Here is a 20,424-nt window from a genome sequence, read left to right as displayed (position 1 = left end):
GATTTCCTTTTTTCCCAGATGCCCATCCGTAACTCCAACAAGAGATTATGCAGACACAAATGCCCAGCAGGCCTTCAGAAATGCCACTAGAGGGGCCTTGAGGTGTTCTCATTGCACACTGGTCTGTACCGTCTCATTCATTTAACAAGCTCCTACTGAGCACCTCTTATCTTTTAGGCACTATCCTAGATGCGGAGAATACAGTGATGAACAAAATCAGACAAGGCCTTTCCCTCCTATATCATCCAATGTAGTGATGAGTGAAAGCCTGTTCTAGTTCTTTGTTATTTTTAGAATTTCCAGAAAAAAAGTTTCACACAATGAGCTCTTCCCCAGTCGCACTCAGTTTCTTCTGCCTCATTGTCAACCTTTTGTTCATGTTTCCTTCTTCCCCCAAAGAAGAAGCAATCCTGAGGTTGTGTGGGTGTGGAGAGTGAGAGTGGGAGCGGGTGCGTGTAGGGTCATCCTAGGCAGAACCCTGGGTAAGTAGACATTCCCTCCTCCCTCCCCCTTTGGTGCCCTATGAACCTCTAAAAATGCCTTACCTCAACTCCTCAGTGTCCAGGGTCCCCATTACAATAAAGTAAGGCATCTTCCCAGTGCATGGCCCTAAGTGCTGCATGTTCTCTTTGGGGTCCCTGACTTAGCCCCTGATGTCTGCAAAGCTCCGGGAAGAAAGCTGTCTCATTAGGTCACACTGATGTAGGAAGAGATTACAAATATTTGGTCAAGTCTTCCAGGAGTGCTGGACTTTAAAGAGAGAAGACACTAGTCTCACAAACCTCTCAGTGGTCAAACTTTAGGCACAGAGGAGTAGGGTGAGGATATTTGGGCAGCCTGGTGAGATTTGGGGGCCAAGTGCCACCAGCCCCCACTCTGTACCTGTGGCTTCATTTGCCTTGCCTCTCAGCCTCACACAGACTATTATTTCGGGTTATTTTGACCAACGAACTGGCTTTTTCTTGCAAGTGCTGTGTGTGTGTGTGTGTGTGTGTGTGTGTGTGTGTGCGCGCGCGCGCACGCGCGTGCGCGCGTGCACGCACACGTGTGAATGTCCATGTCTTCTTATTAGGTCACTGTGTAATTTACATGCATCTGCATAACCAACCTTGGCCCCTCAGACCTTCTGAAGAACATCAGTGCTTGAAGTGCACAAGGTGGTCCTATGCCCACATGTCTCCATCAACCAACCCCAGGGGAGTGACCCTTGTTTTCTCCTACCACTTCATTCATATGAGGTAGAAGAGACAAGATCCTTCACATACACTATCCCAGGGCTGCAATTCCGGAAAGAAATAGGATTCATTTTCTTGACACAACCTTTCACCAGTTACAAATAGTAGCAATTGCCTATGGGACTCTTTTGAGAAATTATGAAGTGTTAATTAGAAGCACTGTGTATTTAAAATATGTGGCATGTTTAAATAACTATTAAATTAAACCTACTTTGCAGAGTTGAGAATCCATCTGGTCCAAATTCTGAAGAGTTGAATTTTGCTGCATATATTAAAAGAACTGTTCAAATGCTTCTGGAAGTGATCATTTTGTGTCACTTTTGTTTCCTTAGATGTAGAAACTGAGGTACAGAAGCCGATGGTGACTGGCTGTGGTGACAGCTTGGCTATTCTACTTGATGTGTTTCCATCTCTCAGAGAAAAGCTTTAAATCACTCCCCATGTCCAGTGGGCATGTCAGGAGTGTGAAGGGACTGTGGCTGTGCTTTACAAGTCACATATTTCAAACTTGCTGATCTCGATAAGTTGCAAATCTTAGCTTAAAAGTGAAAATCAAGCATTCCCTGACATTTTCTGCGGAGATGAGGAGGGCACAGCCAGGAAGCCCAATCCAGGCACTGACCATAAAGCGTCACTGAGTCTTTCTTTGGATGAATCACACTTTCTTGGCCTCAGTTTTCTCATAGATTTTATGAAGGGAGGTGGAGAGTTGGGGTGTGTATCAGTTAGCCTCTTAGAAGGAAAACAGGAACTTCTCTAAGTATCTCAGCAGAAGGCATTGAATGTAGGACATTTGCACAGGTAATGGAGGAGGTAAAAGATCAGATTCCTGGGAGGTAGCCCAGGTATTAGCCCCAGCAGGAAGTTACTTCTGCCAGGAAGGAGGCTAGGAGGCTGGAGGGTGAAGCTGGGGAAAGTGGTGTCATCCCAGCCATGGGGCCAGGGTCACTCACTCTTTGGAAGCTGGAACATGGTAGGCCTCTCAGGTGGGAGCTGGGGCCATGGAGGAGGTGCCACATGAGGCAGAGAGAGGGAGGAAATGTCCTGGCGTCTTCCCTCTGTCTTGGGTCAATGCCTCCTATTGCCCCCAGCCCAGCAGGAAGCCAGCTGACATGGAGTCTGCCATCGTCAGCTGGGAAGGCTGAGGAATGATTAGCTGTGAACAGCCCAGGCCAGGTTGCTTCATTCAGTAAGAACCAGACATTAAATGTGTCCTTGAGAGTTTGCCAATGGGTATGTCAGGCCAATAACACCAGAGTGATCTTTAATGAGACTCCCCCACTCCCACCATCAGAAACAAACATTCCCAAGGTGCACCTAGCTTTTTATGCAATGGACTTGCCTCTATGCAGGGAAGATGAGATGAGCTTTCAGGGGTGGTGTTTGTGGATGAGGAGAATGAGGAAGGTATGAGAGTAGGAGAGGATGAGAAAGAGAAGATAGGGGAGGGGTCATACCTGTAAGTGCAGGGCTGAACCCAAAGGCAAAGAGGTCAGAGGTCTTATCCATGACCAGGGATGATTACTGCCTATGTAAAATGATACTTCCCATCATAAAATAATTCACAATAGGTTAGTGTCCATAGTAGGCTTTTCTAGAATGTTTAACATATTTTCATACAGAGTACTTTTTCATTGAGTGTCTTCAATCAATACCTGTCAAACTGGACTGGTTTGATATCCCCTCACCTAAGGTACCTCATCCTGAAGGAGGAAGGAAGGGAAGTGGCATTAGCAGACACACTGCCATCAGCTTTGGGCAAACTGCTCACACAGGCATTTTAGCTGCCGTGGAAGTTGAGGGGCTATAGACCCTTTCTCTGGGCTTCGGGCTCTTTGTAAAGTAAGGACGTTGAGTGAGCTTTCAGGCCTGCCTGACTCTGCCACTCTGGGATCTGCCCCAGACCCTGGAAGACAGGTGCAGGAATGGCCCCTCAAATCATGCAGGAAGAGAGCATGGGAGGCATAAATGGGACACTTGCATGGCCATGTCCCATGAGGTCCAGACTGAGTGTATCGTTGTGGCCTCAGCACAAACTTAAATAAACAGAAGCCCTTTGTGATAACTTAAGGTCTCACATTTCTTGACTTTGAAACAGGGAGGGTGCAAGCTACACAACTCCTATAAATCCACTTTTTTCTGCTGCCTGCTGCCGTCTTACCTCATATTGCTGCTCCTGTCTCAACACAAGGCCTTAAAAGCCACCAGCTTCCTTGAAGGTCCCTCCTCTTGTTCTCTCCCAGCTCCTTTCCCTGTTGGTTCTACCTCACAAAGCCCAAAGGAGCCAATAAGGCAAGGTGGGCTTTTCTTGGAGTTCATGGAGGAGAGAGGCTGCGGGAAGGGGAAAAGCTGGGAACACTCATGCATTAATCATTTTTGTCCTGACTCATATACAGAGATGAGTAATAGCAGGAAAAGATGCCAGTTTGGTGGCAAATGAGAGGTGCCAGAACCAAGAAGAGGGAGAGAGTTAAGTGCTGGAGAATGGAAAGACCTTGACCAGGGGAAGAGGAGGGAGAGACATGTGTAGAGCTGGGGGCTTTCCTTCAGAGGAAGACTGGGAGAAGTGCTAGCTTGAGGACCTTGAGAGCCAATGGGAGCTTTATCCTGTTGTTTAGAAAAAAATGGCACTATGCCACTCCCTCTGCCCTGAGCTCATGGCTGACTCTGGAAACCAATCCCCTCCTCCTCTCCGACTGAACTCAGAGGAGGACTCAAGCTCTCTTAAGTCAGTGCCACCAATCCACTGGACTTGGTACATGATGGAAAGCCTCATGGCTGGCTTGGCTACGGACAATGGGAAGTCTTGGGTGGCTTTTGTGAAGCATTTTAGAGACAAAACTGTGTGTGTGGATTGGTTTGCAGGAGGGGCACTGGAGAAGGAGATCAGTGGGAAATGAAAATAGAATTCAGGCTGTTAAAAACAAAATTCATCTAAGTAAATTTAAAGACCAAGTTGGCTTTATTCAGTGATTCATGAATCAGGCAGCATCCCATTTAGCAAATAGAAAGGAGCTCAGAGGAGCTCAGAGGAGCTGTACAAAATGGAAGGGTTTTAGAGGCAGAAACAAAGAGGGACAACTGGCAAAAGAATAGAAAGGATTGTTTCAGGCAAGGTCACTTTCCCTTAGGGGACGGATCAAGGGGTCTTATTAGGTGGATGACCTCATCTTCCTTTGGGACAAGGAGAGGGCCCATGTGACAGATGACCTCACTGGTATGGACTAGAAAATTCCTGACTGAGCAGTGAAGACAACATTTCTGGGGGGAGGTTGAAACTGCAATTAGGTTAGGTAGTAAGCCCTGGTTTGGTGACTTGGCCTAGCATAAGTGACTCCATTTTGGGCTTGTGGTTTTCTTTTTAATAAGGCCAAGAAACTTCTGTGTCTTCTTCCCATTCCTACATTAGACTCGGTGGACTGGCTTTTTCTTTTTCTGTTCTATTCTTTCTTTTTCTTTCTTCTTTCTTTCTTTCTTTCTTTCTTTCTTTCTTTCTTTCTTTCTTTCTTTCTTTCTTCTGAGGTTGTTTTAGTGGATAAGCTACTTTATTTATTCCCACCCTCACCCTGTGGCATACCAGTATCCCCTCCTCTTTTGGTGACCAACCTGAGCTTCTCAAGATGTATTCACAGGTGTAAGAGCCCAGACTACATTAGAGGCAAGTTCTCGTCCTCTTTTTGGACCAAGCATTTTTCACTCCATAAAAACAATAGGGCAAAAGTACTGATGTATAAGTCTCCATCAAGTTCACTGAAATTTGGAAACTGGGATTCTGTAACCAAAGTTTCCATTCTCCCACGAGTTATTCTGGGTCCTCCATAAGCCAGGAATAAGGAAATCTTATTCTGTCTTTGTTTTGTTTTGTTTTTATCCAAAAGGATGAGACCACTTCTTGGTTGACCCTGTTAGAGAGTGATGAACAGGAGCAGTCAGAACCCATTAGCACTGCCCCAGTGAGCTGCTGTTCAATTCAGAAGCATCGACCGAGCCTAGGGAGACGTGCCGCCAGAGCTCAGTGACTTGCTTCTGCTCTTTATCCTCTAGCTGCAAGGGGGGCTCCTCCACTGTCACAGTGGCCAAGTGTGGTGGCTGATTGGATCTACAACTTCTGACCCTTTGTTCCAGGCATCCCTTTTGTCATCATGGCACTGCTGGTGACAATATGCTCTTAAACCCCTGTGACTCAAAGCATGGTCTGTGGACCATCAGCACTGGCATCACTTAAGGCCTTTTGGGAAATGCATAATCTCAGGCCTCACCCCATACCTGCTGAATCAGAACCTGTAGGTTAGCAAGATCATCAAGCAATTTGTATACATATTAAGGTTGGAGTAACCCTAAGACCCTTCTAGAGACCAGAAGTGCAAAATCACGAGGCATCAGCAGAGCTGTGCTCCCTCCAAAGGTTCTAAGGGAGAATCAATCCTTCCTTCTTTCAGCTTCTGCTGGCTGCTGGTGTCCCTTGACTTGTGGCTGCACCACTCCTATATCTGCCTGTCTTCACATGGCCATCTCATCTGTGTGTCTTATAAGGACACTTGTAATGGGATTTGGGGTCCACCTGGATAATCTTGGATGATTTCATCTTGAGATTCTTAAATTAATTTCATTGTTCAAGATCCATTTTCCAAATAAGGTCACATTCTCATGTTCTGGGAGTTAGGACACGGACATATTTTTTGAGAGGCTACTATCCAACCCATTTACAGACCCCTCAGAACATTCCCAGGCAGCGTGCTTCCGAGCTACTTGCCATTGCTCACCCTCCTCAGCTGGTCCAGAGTGGTGTTTGGATTCACCCATACAGCGGACAACTGCCACATAATAGCATCATTATTGAATACATCTTCTGTGACAGACATTGTCCTATGTGCTTTTCATGAATGAATCCATTTGATTGCAGCAGTTCTTTGGGGTTGCTATCACAACTACTACCCCCACTTTATAGATAAGGAAACTGAGGCCCGGAGGGTTCAGTAATTCTCCTAAAATCTCACAGCTGTTGGGGCACCTGAGTGGCTCAGTGAGTTAAGCATCCGACTTCGGCTCAGGTCATTATCTCACGGTTCGTGAGTTCGAGACCCACGTTAGGCTCTGTGTTGACAGCTCAGAGCCGGGAGCCTGCTTAGGATTCTGTGTCTCCCTTTGCCCCTCTTCTGCTTGCACTCTGTCTCTCACATTGTCTCAAAAATAAATAAGCATTAAAATCTCACAGCTGGTGGAGGTGAACCTAGGATACAAATCAGGCAGTCTGCCCCAGAATCTGTATGCTTTGGCATATAGTAATGCTTCTGAAGTTATGTAATGTGTTTCTGAAATTATAGAGGGTTCTAAAAGGTGTAGGAGAGAGGTGCCATGAGTGCCCTTTGTCCCACTTCCCAGAAACGCTGGGCACAAAGAAGGCAAAGATGGAGTGTGGGCAGCCGTCCTACTCCTACCCTATAATGTATGGAGTTGGGGGACCCCCCAGCTGTTATTTATTACAACCCAAAGCCTTTTTCATTTAACACTGTATCGATGCACACAGCCTGTCCAGGCTGAATGCCTTATGGGAGTTTATTATCAAAAAGGTCTTTAGGTGGATGTTTAGTAGGCTTCATACATTTTAGTGTATATCCTTCCTTGGGCTAGCACATTCCATTTGTTTACTAACCACATGTAAAACCTTATTTAATTTGCTTTAAATGCCCTTGTTTTGAGTGGTGAGAAGTAGGCTCTCCCATGTGTTAGCTCTCTTTATACCTTTCGTGATTTTCTGCCTTAGTTTGCAGTCCTTTGCCACTTTTATTTTTCCCAGACTGAAAATCTCACCCCTTTCTTTTGAATTCTAGGCTTACCTGCCAGGAAGGGCCAGAAGTCCTTTATCCCCATGTCAGATGGCTGGGCACAGCTTTTAGTACCCATAATAAATAGCCAGGTCAAGGGGGTCAGGGAATTAGCTGGAGAAATCTGTTACCAGTCCAGGCATTCTCATCACTGATGCAAGGAGCATTGTAACAGCACTGGAATCCCTAGATCACCTGCTCAGATGGAAGAGTGGAACCCACCATTTAAAGCTGCCTATCAGCCAAAAATCTACCTATGTCTTTAGTACAGAAATTCGGCAGCAAACATAATCTGCCTAATTTTATTAAGCTCAGTTTCACAAATGCATTGACATTCCCTTGAGAACATTTGATAGGGCAGTGAGCCCAGATGTATGCTTGCTGGCAAGATGGAATCCAGACTGACTGCAATTTAAAAAATTCAATTGTTACAGTGTCAATAGACCACAGGAAAAATGATTTAATAGTAGCATCTAACATTTATTGAGCCCATATTATTTACCAGGCCCTGTGCTTTCATATATTATCTCAAATAATCCTCTGAGGAGGTGCTGTTCCTCTCTCCGTTGTAGAGATCAAGAAACTGAGGTCTAGAGAAATTAATTAATTTGTCCAAGTACACGCAGCTAGAAAGATGCAGAGGCAGGATTTGATCCGAGGCCTCAGTGCTTTTCAGAGCCTTGATTCTTACCCACAAGGCTGTAGTGTGGAGCCAACTCCCTAATGTAAGTAATGTGAGATAGCTTTGGACTTCTACTCCCCTAACCCTCTCAGGAGTTCTTAATTTCCCTTCCATTTGCTTCAAATCTGTCTATTCCCAGTATTGAGAAAATGCAGGGCAGATTTCAATGGCGGATCAGGGAGGGTTCTGAAAGAGGATATAGGAGATGGGAACTAGAATTTATTGAGCACCTACTATGTGCTAGTCCCTCTAGAGAATACTTCCAGCCAGGGTGGTTTTCATCCACTTAGCAAATCAGAAATCCAGGTAGTGGATCCATCTCCATTTTTGTCTCACATTTTAAGCTTTGCTTTGGCTTTCTCATCATAGGACGACAAATGTCATAATGTCATAATACGTTATGACATTATGCTCCTGTCTCACAGAGGGGGAAGATGCCTCCTTGGGAGAACGTGGATGTGCATGGAGCAAAACATGTTCGGCAGCCAGGCACATCAGCCTGCCTTGCAATTGTGGATATTGGGGCACTGCCTGGTGGAAGTAGGACTGACAGCCAACAAACTTAGTTGCTGGTAAATCCCCAAATCCAGGTTCATGGGCCTCTCCTGAAGCCTCATGGCCTCTTTCTCTTGTCTCCATCCCTTGGCTTCCTGACCCAGTGGGTGACCTGCCATCCACATGTGAAAAGCGGTTCCAAAGTTGGTGACCTAACTTCTAAGTTGTGTTTCCATACTTCGTCAGTTCTAAAGCACACATTTTCCCCACATGTCAGCATTTTGAAATTGGGATGTGTCCTCCAGTTAATGATGACTTATAACTGATAATGGTTTTCCTTTCCTAGTAATACTTGACATAATAGCGTGTCAGTCAATGATGTCTTAGATTTGAAGAAATAAAATCATGCCAATGTTTATTTTTACCCCTCACCATCAAATCAATATCTGGGCTTGTATCTTTCTGCCTTCACTTCTGAGGCCTAAATCAAAAGTCTTCCTTATGCTGGCCTGTGTGATGGATTTCCAGAAAACATGTGGTTTCCTGATCTTTTGCTAGAAGCTATTTTTCCTGTACATTAGAGGACTTGAGTTCATCTTATTTGAGAATAAAGTGAACAAAAAAACAATTAGAAGTGTCTTGAGAAAAGACACTTCAGGGGAACATAAGTGATCTGGGAGACTCAAAAGTGCTTGCTTCTTGTAATAATCTGCTATAGGAATCACAAGAAAAATGTCAGAAAATGATTTGGTTTTCTTAATGTAGTTCAAAAAGACATGGCTTCTAAGAAATAGGAGAGGATAGGCACAGGAGCGAACAGCTTAGGAGGAAAGGGGCGGAGGTGAAAATGGAGATGAAGGAAAGTATGCAACAGACAAAATGCCCCATATTCTAATTAAAACCATACTAGTTCTGCTGAATTAACACCAGTGAAGTTGGAAATCCTGACAAACTGTCAGAATACAAGGAAAGTGTCAATAATAAAACTAATGAGGGGAAAAATGAAAAAATGTAGAGAACAGAGATTCAGTATACGGATAATTGGTGATCCTGAAAGAGACATTAGGATTCAGTTAATAAGAAGACTATCTTGAGCTAAAAAAAAAAGGGGGGGAGTGAAGATGTTGTTCAGGGTAGGCTGTCTGCTGTAACAGCAACCTCAGAATCTCCAATCAGATGCTCAATGGACTGCTTTTAGCGACACTGTGGTTCCTTTGGCAGCTGCATTATCCCCCAAGGGTACCAGAATGTCTACTGGATCCTCTGCATCCAGCAGGGAGGCAAGAAAGGAGAAAGTGTAGACAAGACACTTCTCTCTCTCTTTTTTAACGTTTATTTATTTTTGAGAGGGAGAGACCACAGGGGAGGGGCAGAGAGAGAGACAGAGACACATAATCTGAAGCAGGCTCCAGGCTCTGAGCTGACAACACAGAGCCTGATGCAGGGCTCAAACTCATAGACCGCGAGATCCTTATCTGAGCCAAAGTCAGATGCTTAACCAACTGAGCCACCCAAGTGCCCCTGCTTTTTTTTTTAACTTAAAAAATTGTAAATCCAAGTCAGTTAATATACAGTGCAATAATGATTTCAGGAGTAGAATCTAGTGATTCATCACTTACATATAACACCCAGTGCTCATCCCAACAAGAACCCATTTCTGCTCTTAATTGCCTGGGCTATAGGTGAGGCACATCACTTCTGCTTCTATCCCATTGACTTACATCCCATATGGCCCTTGCCAGATAGATGGAAGGGGGGCTGGGAACTTGGGTGCCCAGGAAGAAGAGGAAGTAGGTTTGGTGAGCACATGGCATTGTCTCTGATGCAAGTACATACACAGATATACAGAGAAGTTGAAATAGTTCCTCCCTTAATACCTTCACAATAAAATCTAAACCATACAGAATAATAGCGAGGATCACAGAGAGGACAGCAAAGCCAAACAGCATGCCTCCTAATTTTTCCATCTTTGTCCTGACACTTTGTGACAGCCTGAACCTCACCTCTCAGGCTTTTGGGATGTCTCCATATGGATATTCTAGAGGCCAGTAGAGTTCTCCATGTGAGCCTTTAGACCCTCTGCCCTTTAACACTTCTTCACCATCCCTTCTTCCTGGGGCTACAAAGTCTTCTCACCGGGGTTGTGAAGTTTTAGTTTCTTTAGTCTGGAGAGAGGAGAGATGGTGTCAGATCCCCTTCTAGTCCTAGGTGCAAGGTGTTCTTATAATTTTCTCTTATGCCCAGTTAGTGAGGAAAACCCTCCCAACACCACCAATGGAAAAAACAACAAGACAATTCTGGCTTTAATGTGCTAAAAGAGCATTTATTTTCATCTCTGTGGCTGTAGAACTTTATTAGACATAGAAGGGCACATCACCCAATAGCTGTTTTCTGGATTTCCTGGCTGGAGGTGGGGATGGGGGCAAGGATAGTCCTGCCACATGATTCAATGAGTTACATTTTACTTTCCTATTGAAGAACACATGCTCTCAGATTAGGTCAAAAAAAGCAGAACCAAATGTTTTATGTTTGAACTTGACAGAGGTGAAGCTTTTCAAAATATAGCCCCACTGGTCTTAGGTATAGTCTTGCCAGAAGCCAAAGGTAGACAAGATGACTGCTTAAAAGTATCTGTGACTGGATTCTAGGACAGCCTGAGGTGTGGAACAGTGAATCAGAGGACATGTCAGTTCAATTAGACAGTCTTTTTGATGAGCTTTTATCCACAGAGTGTGCAAGTTTGGCTGACCTTTTCACTAAAGGGACTATTTGAAGGCTGAACCCAGCCTTCCTGCTAGTTCAGCATTGTCTCTGCATCACCAGGAATTCCTGAATCCCCCTTTCTTTCCTCTTCATTGAAGGCATGAAGTCCACATGTTTTTGTGATTGGTGGCAGACATCTGACAAGTGGATTAAAGCTTAATGCTGGAGACCCAAGGTGGGGACCTCCCTGGAACTCCGTGGTTCATGAGGATCCACTAGAGCACTGGCCCCCTAGTATTGCAATGATTGCTTTATGAACTGTCCCTGCCTCAACTACATTGTGGGCCTTTTGAGAGCAGGGATTGGGAATCATATCCTTTGGTGTCACCATGCCAGAAATAGGAAACAAAATGATCCTTTAAGGGGCTGGCTTCTTCGAAGAATATGAAGCCTGGGCCTTGGGCTTTTGCTATTTGCTGTTTTCCATTCCCCACCTTCCTACCAGGCCCCCTTGCATGTGTTCATCTTCATTTGGAGGAGGGGAGGGAATCATGGCGAAGTGAAAAGAGAGACCAGGCTCTGGAACCAGATGGGTTCAAACTATCCTCTGCCCTTCAATAGCTCTGTTGCCCTGATCAGGCCACCCCATTTCCTGGAGCCTCAATTTCCTCACCTGAAATCCAGGAAGATGAGCCCTTCACTGAAGTGTCAATGAGAAGGGCCCAGCACAACTGTGCCTATTTGGCTTTAATAGCCCGAATTCTGTTGATTGAATAATGTCTTCCTTCAATATCTAACTCAGAACTTCGGTCCATATATATATATATATAAAATATGAGAGAGAAAGAGAGAGATCGTCATTTCAGAGGTGGTCTGAAAGTATGTGTTCAATGCTTGTTATTCTATCTATCTACATTTGTATTCACATTTTTCACTATGACTGTAGGCCTCTAGCAAGCAGGGGCCAAATCTCATTTCTTTTGGAAATCTTTCTTCTCATGCCCAATTTCAGTTCATGCTCATTCTTGGGCACCAATAGGTACTGAACAAATAATTGTGCTTGTCTAGCGAGGGGCAATGGGACTGATTTCAAGCGGTGAGAAAGAATACTGGGTCCATTCATTCCACAGCAGCACAATTTCTAGATGATAGAAGAATGGAAAAAAGTGCCTACCAACCATTAGGTCTGGGGCCCTTTACTAAAGGGCTTTTAAAATTCACTGGACTTTGCTAGGAAAAGATGCATCAGGGATGCTCAGAAATGAGCACTTCTTAGACCTGTAGCAGTCAGGAGATTAAAGGGTTCTTCCAGCCATGGGGGTTTCCAGAGATGGATAGAGAGAGACTTTACCATTTCTCTCCTTCCTCCTTCTCCTCTTCTTCTTTTAAACTATTTTTGTCCTAAATGGTCACAGCAGTTGATACCTAATGTAAAACTTGGGAAATTCAGAACCGTATGAAGAAGCTGATGATAAGCTTCACCCATAATCCCACCATGCAGAGCTGCGAGCTTTCTCTTTATCTGAACAGACCAGGCAGGGTGTGGTCCAGCCCCTTGTTCAGCAGTCTCCATTTACTTAGCAAAGTAACCGCAGCAAAGCCATGACCGGCTCCTCCCTCCCTTCTGGAAGTCTCAAGGATCGGTGAGCTTGGGTTCTGACTTGGTCTGAGGCTTGGAGCAAATGGTGTGCTGTGGGGCTGGGGGCCTAGGGCTTTCCAGGGCTGGGACCACCCCAGGGGAGTCCATGCCCATGGTGGTGGTGGGGGTAGCTGGAAGTGATCGCTTGCAGCATCTTTCCATTTTGGACCCAGGGTGCTCAGACTGTCTGTTCCTGTTTGATACCTCCCGCTGAAGGGGCAAGAGACAGGCACCCACCTCTCTTAGGTGCACATGGAGCTCAAACAGCTTCTAACAAAAGGTCAGACAACTTGGGCATCTGTTACTTTCCTTCTAGACCTTCTGTTCCTTTTAGAGCAGTTAAGAATGACCCATAGAAATGTGGTTTTATGCTCGAGTGATTACAAACACCTGGTGTTCGGTGGGACAGTGAGGAAAATGACTTGTGACAGAGAGCATCTTTCGTGATTTGCAGTCTCCAGCTGCTCTGCTAGGAGGATGAAACCCCAGGCAGAGTCTTTGCCGAGTGGGGGTCAAGGGTGTGAGGATACAAACTGGGGATACTGAGAGGGAGCCTCAGGGCTCCCCTGAGCACAGAATCAAGGGTCCTGGGATGGGGGCAGGAGAAGGGCTGCTAGAGGGCAGAGGTGAGAGAGACAGATAAGGGGGCAGGGCTGAATTGTGGAGAGCCAAGGGGATTGTGGCTGGTGGTATGTGGTGCATATTGCTTTCTCCTCTGTCTCCCCATAATCAGTGTTATAATGTGGAATTGGATTTGTTAAAGAGTTGTGGTCAATTGCTAGAATTCTGCTTCAAAATAGGTAGGAAGATTGGCTGCCAGAGGGGGCCCAGCCATTTGGGTTGTACAACAAAAGGACATTTTGTTTTCAAGGAGGTGATCTGGGCACTAGGGAGCCTGCCATACGTGCTTCCGTTAACACTCAGCACCTTACCATGAAATAGGCTGCTTAGGGCTCTGTTTCCCCACACTGTCCATGAGCTCCCCTAGGGCCTAGAGCCTCTCTCACCTCTGGCACCCCAGGACCTGGACAGTGCTGCTTTGCCGAACTGGCTGAACTTCCAAAGTACTGTTAATTGAGTTTTGGTTCAACTAACATTCATTCAGCATCTGACTGGCACCACGGCTTGTGGCAACATGGGAAACAGAGAAATGCCAAAGACACAGGCCCTGCCTGCTGAGGAGCTCATGGTAATAGTCTGTTGCTGTCAGATTGTAAGTGGAACAAAAGAGGTGAGGAAAGATGATGGGAGAGCCTAAGGGACAGGGGTGTGGCGGGGAGGCTTCCAGGAGGAAAGGACAAAGAGCTGAAGAGGAGAGCTGAAGGGAGAAGGCAAAGAGGAAAGAGTTCTCCAGGGAGAGATCAGCACGGACAAAGGCATAGAGTTGGGAACCAGCCTGGTGCCTTCTAGGTCCTGGGCACAGCCTCCGAGCACCCATGAGAGGCAGGGAGGGTGGGGGCAGGCACTGAGAGATTCATGGGGCTTTGTGTGCTGGCTAAAAGCCTGGAACTTATCATCTCTCTTCAGAGAGTTGTCAGACCGGGGTCCCTTGAGGTCCATTCAGGGTGGCAGCCCTGCCCCAATTGCTAGACCCTTCTGAGTGGCCCTGGCATCACACCTTTTTCTCATTAAGACTTGTTGATATGGTGCCTGTCCTGGCCCTGCTCAGCCTGACTGTACAGTCAGAGATCTGATAGTTTTGGTACCGCAGGGGAATATTTTGCAATATTTGCCTATGATATCTTTCAGGCCTATTTTCATTTTAATCAGGGGATAATACTACAACCTATGGAATGAAACTCTAATAGTGGAATTTCAACACCAACAGAGATTAGGATGGGAATTATTATTTTCAGGGTCCACTTATCTGGGGGAAAGATGTCTGTCTTCTTACATGAATGACACAGGTCACTTCTGAGGGCAAAATATTAGTTTTCTCAGTGGATACAATTAATAGCTCAGACTCTGAAAATCCAAATCTTAGCAGGTTATGGCCACTAAAGTATACCTCATATCTCATACCCTGTGGCATGGGCTGCTGGGGATGGGGAAGAAGCTTGTGCTTTGGATAAGACAATTTACGAGGCTGCAAGATTGGTCCTTATGGGACATCAATGGCCACCTGTAAAAGAATAGCAAAGGAGCACCTGGGTGGCTCAGTCAATTAAGCATTTGATTCTTGGTTTTGGATCAGGTCATGATCTCATGGTTAGTGGGTTCAAGCCCCGCATCAGGCTCTGTACTGACAGTGTGGAGCCTGCTTGGGATTCTCTGTATCCCTTTCTCCCTGCCCCTCCCCCGCTGTCTCCCTCCCCCTCTCTCTCAAAAATAAACAAACTTAAAAAAAAAAAAAAAAAAGAATAGCATCCAGAGTTGTCAGCAAGCCCTGCCCTAGAGCTAGACAGCCCTGGAAGGGAGGGTCCCTTCCATGTTGGTAGATGTTGGACAGAAGCAGCATCAGGTGGTGGCCATGGCCCTGTTCTGCCTAAAAATAAAACTAGTGGGAAGAGGACCCCAGCTGGCAGTTGGACGTGCAGAGCATAGAGAATAGGTTATAGAAGCAACTGCCAGGTCCCTAACTAGAGCCGTGAGCGTCAAGACTGGGCTCAGGGGCCATCATAGTACTGAATTGCTGAGCCCAGGGTACCCCGGCCGGGCTGAGAAGGAAGCTGTGCCTCAGCGGGCATGCAGTGTTCCAGACTCCCTCAGGCACACAGTAACTACCAAGATGCAATCTCCCTGTCCCTCAGTGGTAAGTCAAGTCTTCCCAGATGCTCTGCTGTGGGCAGTACTGGGTCAGGGATGGAGCTGAGCTGGCCAGTGAGGCAGGACAGTCAGGGACTGGGCCTGGGGCCATGGTGGGAATAGGAGTTGGTGTCTGGGATGCTGCCATCTCTGGGGGAGACAAGCATCCTTGCTCTGAGCAACAAGTGAACAAGTGAACATTGCCCAAGTGAAAATGGAAAACTATGTGTTTTTTGAAGACCTTGATCCCCAGGATTTTTGGAGTAGTAACTCATCCTTGTTTGTAAGACTTTCAAAACTTTCCATTCCTCCTTCGGGGGTATTTCATGACCAGTTCCCCAGGTATCAGCTGGGGCCTCTCTTCCCCTTGAATTCTCAGTGAAATTGTCTTGAATCCACCAATTCATAGCCTGTGCACCTCCAAAACCCTTCCACTTTCCTGGGGTGTGATATTCTTCAGGCTTCTCCTGCTTCTTTGGCTGTGCCCAAAATTCTCTCATACCCATGTCTGTGAGTTGAATAGCTGTTAGTGAAGTATTGGGGGGTGTGAGGAAGGGGTCATATGCCTTCCAGCCCAGCAGCCCGTGACCCCTCTGGGCTCATTCGGGAGTTCCACATTGTCCCTCCACTGTGTAGAGCAATTTCTCTCCCCTGTTCCTTGAAGCCAACACTCAGCAAAGAGATTTTCCAATTCCTCTCTTTGAAAGGAGTTTTGATCCCATTTGTCAAGATAATGAAGATTTCTTTACTTCTTTTCATAGGTATAATTTGCTTTTAAACTAAAATTTCATTTCTACTTCATTTTAAAGAATTTCTTAACAGTCCTTAAAATAAATCAGCACCTAATGGTGCTACAAAAACAGGATGAGGAGTCCTGGTGGTGCAGACAAGACCCTGATATTTGTTGTTTGTGTTTTTCAGCTTCCACCCGGATGTTTGAAATCCTGTAGATGTGGTTGGAGTCCCTGAGAACGAAGCAGGATACACGGGCCAAGCACTGAGAAGCAGCAGCCTGGGACAAGGCTGGTCCAGCCTCCCGGTAATTTGTCAGCAGTTTTTGGGGGTGACAGGGAGTGAGGCAGGCTTTTTGGTTGAGGTCATCTCACCAGGATGAGCTTCCAGTTTCCCAAGTCATTGCCACGAACTCCCCCAATCCTGCTGACTCGAGAGCTCCCATGAACTCTGAAGGACTTTAGTGGTCATTAGTGCAATCCCCTTGGAAGAGGCAGAAGCCCCTCTACAGAATCCTGTAGTCACGGAGCTCCAAGGAGAGAGACACCACCTGACAAAGCAGCGTGTCCCATCTTCCTGTTCCTGAGGAGCTTCTGCTGGTACAAAGTTTCCCCTTGTACCCTCAGCTAAAATCTGCCCACCTAATTCTGGCCCTGGAGTCTCTAAGGAATCAGTTTCCTCCCTCTTCCACATGGCAGTCTAACAGACATCTGGGGACAACTGGGGTGGAGGAATGCAGGATCTGGAGCCAGAGACAGTCCTGGTTGAAATCCTGACCTCACTGTTATCTGTGTGATCTCAGGCAAGTTAGTTAACCTCTCTGCAATTCACTTTATCTGTAAAACTGTGACAATAACATCTGTCCTATGGAAGCGTCCTGGGAATGAAAATGAACCATAAATAGAAGTTACCTGGTGCTGTCCTGCCACCAATTCTCTGATGCAAATGGGGTGTCCTACAATTCAGCTCAATTCTGACACTGCACTGAGTTAAAGGGCACACAGGTTAACTACCACAAGTAAAGGGCAAGGTCACCAATAAAACTGCCCACACTTGAGGCACCTTGGTGGCTCAGTTAGTTAAGCATTTGACTTTGGTTCAGGTCATGGTCTCACGGTTCTTGAGTTCAAGCCCTGCCATCGGGCTCTCTGCTGTCAGCACAGAGCCTGCCTCAGATCCTCTGTCTCCCTCTCTCTCTGCCCCTCCTCTGCCACTGTACTTCTGACTTACTTGGGTATAAATTTGAGGGTTCCCATGCTCCCTCTTTAGTCTCTAATTCACTGTAACAACTCACAGAACTCACTATAATTGTGATTACAGTTTTACTATAAAGGATTCAACTCAGGAACAGTGAAATAGAAGCGATACATAAGGCAGAACATGGGGAGGGTGGGGGATTGGTGCAGAGCATCCGTGCCCCCTCCTTGTAGAATCTGGGTGTCTCACCATCCCAGCATACCAATGAGGAAGCTCCTCTAAGCCTTGCTATCCAGAGATTTTTAATGGGGGGCACCACTGGGGATGGGGGCTTTATTAGTACTAGGCATAGTTGTTTAAATCATCTGCCACTTGATTGAACTCCATCTCCTTCCCCTCCTGTCCTCCATGGTTGGGAATGGGGCTGAAGTTCCAACCCTCTAATCATGTGCTTGGTCTTTCTTGCTGGCCAGTCCCTCCCTTGAAACATCTAAGGGCCCGCCATAAGTCACCTCATTAGCATAAATTCAGGTTTGATGAGATGGACTCATTATGAATAACAAAAGACCCTCTTCATGTTTTTTGGACATTTTAGAAATCTCAAGGCTTTTTGAAGCTCTGTACCAGGAACTGGGGACAAAGGCCAGATACATTCTTTATGATGTCACACCTGGCCCAACAAGCGCTTGCCTCTGATGGTCACCATCCTGCTTATCCTCTTTTTTTGTGATCTCCAGGTTGACATGTTCCCACTCTCTGGTCAGAGAACGACTCAATCTCATCAGTGTTTTTCTGGATGTTCTTTTTGTTAATACAGCTCAAGATTGAGTTAGTTTTTTGGACCACAACATATAATTACAGTACTTGATATGCACCTGTTTACAGTTGAATCATAAGCCTCTCATTACTTGAGTTCCTAATGCTGTAATGATTCTAGCCCCAAACAACACATAATAAGAGCAAATGCTTAAGAGCACTCGATATACACCAGGTGCTGTTTTAAGTTCTTTACATACATTAACTCATCTAGATCCTCAAAACAGCCTAAAGAGGTGGTTAAATAGTTCCAATCCCCATTTTGTATATGGGGAAACTGAGGCATGGAGAGGTTAGGTAACTTGCCCAACAAGATCACATAGCTAATAAGTGGCACAGTTAAGATTGGAACTCATCATGTTCTTATTCCAGAGTCCATGCTTAAAAAAAAAAAAAGATTTTAGTTTTAAGTAATCTCTACAACCAATGTGGGGCTCAAACTTATAACTCCAAGATCAAGAGTCACCTACTCCAACTGAGCCAGCCAGGCGCCCCTAGAGTCCCTGATTTTAACCACTAAGCCACACTGCACGTAAATTTGGTCACCTATGTAACATTTTAGAAGGAAAAGAAGGAGCACAAAAGAATGCCTCTGGTTCACAAAGTCAAAGTGTGGTTTTCTCTGCCCCCTGTTGTCATGGTGAGGGAGTCAGGGCTTCCATTTTCTAACCCAGTCCCATTGGAGCATCTCTGGAGTAACCTTCTGGGATGGGCTCTGAGAAATGAAGGCAAGGCTGGGGGCATGGTGATATGGGTTCCTGTCCAGCAGAACCTGAACTTTTTTGTTCCTCATGCTTCAGGGAGGATAATGCTACTTCAAGCCTTCACAGACCCATTCCTGGGAATGTAGCCACTCCAAGGGGAAGGAAGGAGGGTCAGCCTCTGGTGGGACCTGGAGTCATAAGGAACACAGGGAGCTCATCCCCATGTGCACATCCATTGTACTCATTAGAAGGCTGCTTGTTTTTAAAATAACATCAAAAACTGGGGCTACAAAAATGCCAAAGAGAATTACAAAGGGTGGGGCAGTGCCTCTGGAAAAATGTCTGCAGTGCTGTCTGCCCAGGAGAGTCTGGGTGGTGACTGCGTGTGTGCACAGCTCTGATGCACTCCCATTGTCTTTGTCCTTGCAGTCCCTTTTCTTACTGCCCAAGTTGCAGGGATGAGGCTGTCTGAGAGCGTGGTGGAGGTGAAGTATTCTTAACTCAACCTATGCTCAAGGGATTGACTTGAACCTACAAGGCAAATGTCAATAGGTCATGTGTATTCTTTGCAGATGTTTCTCTTCTGGCATCTGGCTTGAGGGAGAGGCCCCAGGGGGAAGGGGAGAATATGAGGATGCATGAGGAAGGTGTCTTGCTCCGGAAATCCAGATCCTCCATCCTTCTGCTTTTCTATACGAATCTGTCTCTCTCCATATGGTGTAGAGCTGGAAGGAGCTCCAGAGTTCATTCTGTTCACTACCTCATTTAGAGACAGACGAGAGGAGACCCCAAGAGGGAAATTACTACTTGCCCAAGCCTATGCAGCTAGAGAATGACACAGGCGGGGGGGTGATACTGCAGACCCTGGCTTCTAGTCCATAGCTAATCCCACCAGAAACATCCATGATGGACTCAATCACTTTCTCTACTTAAATGAAGAATCTGGCTTGAATGTTACTAAGCACAACATCAGCCACTCTAGCACTCTGCCAAATCCGTTACAAATCTTTCTTTAGAGAATGCTTTTTGTTTTTTTTGGGTGTTTTCGCTGCCACTTCCGGAAGATGCTTTCCCCATACTCCATCCATTGCAGGCAAATAGCTCATCTACAGGACTGGTAGGCATGATGCTGGTTGGGGGAGATCTGATGAGGGCATTTATAAGGAAATGATTAATTGGGGAAAGAATTACGAGGAGATGTCATGGTTTGGCAAACTTGTAAAAGCGGGTTGTGGTGGCATTTAGAGCACTCTTGCTGTCCCAGGTCAAGTGTATGGTGGCAGGTGGTAACTGGGCTTGGGGGATGGAACGTGGATAGTCATGGGAAGTGGCACCTGGAAATAGTGTTAGAAGATGAGGCTTTGTGCCATCTTTGGCTGGCATGCTAAATGGCCAACACCTGGGATGGATACCTTCCATTACATGGTACAACTATTAACATCTAGCCAGTGGTATTTCAACCTGGCTGCCTATTGGAATCACCCAGGGAGCTTTTAAAAATCCTGATGTCCAGGTCACACCGCAGACTAATAACATGAAAATCCTTGATATCAGTATTTTTTCAAGTTTCCCAGCAGATTTCAACATGCACCCAAGTTTAAGAACCACTGCTTTAGGCCACAGGTTCAGGCAATAAGCTAAGGGACTCTGC

The 20,424-nt window shown here is 45.9% G+C and overlaps 1 protein-coding gene across 7 annotated transcripts in view; it reads left to right on the top strand.

Annotated features, from left to right (window-relative positions):
* Positions 1-20,424, top strand: part of ADD2 (adducin 2) — a 104,583-nt gene that overhangs the window by 40,458 nt on the left and 43,701 nt on the right. For 6 of the 7 annotated variants that reach the window (XM_027072254.2, XM_027072253.2, XM_027072255.2 and 3 more), the window contains exon 2: positions 16,246-16,363. The gene's annotated coding sequence lies outside the window, so the exon portion shown is untranslated. Of the gene's footprint in view, positions 1-12,514; positions 12,584-16,245; positions 16,364-20,424 lie in introns of those variants that run through there. The other variant, XM_053200732.1, reaches the window with a different exon arrangement.

This window comes from Acinonyx jubatus, chromosome A3 (genome assembly GCF_027475565.1).
Source record: "Acinonyx jubatus isolate Ajub_Pintada_27869175 chromosome A3, VMU_Ajub_asm_v1.0, whole genome shotgun sequence".
Lineage (NCBI taxonomy): Eukaryota > Metazoa > Chordata > Mammalia > Carnivora > Felidae > Acinonyx > Acinonyx jubatus.
The sequence above is the reverse complement of the archived record's forward strand: the minus strand, read 5'-3'. Positions and strand labels throughout refer to the sequence as shown.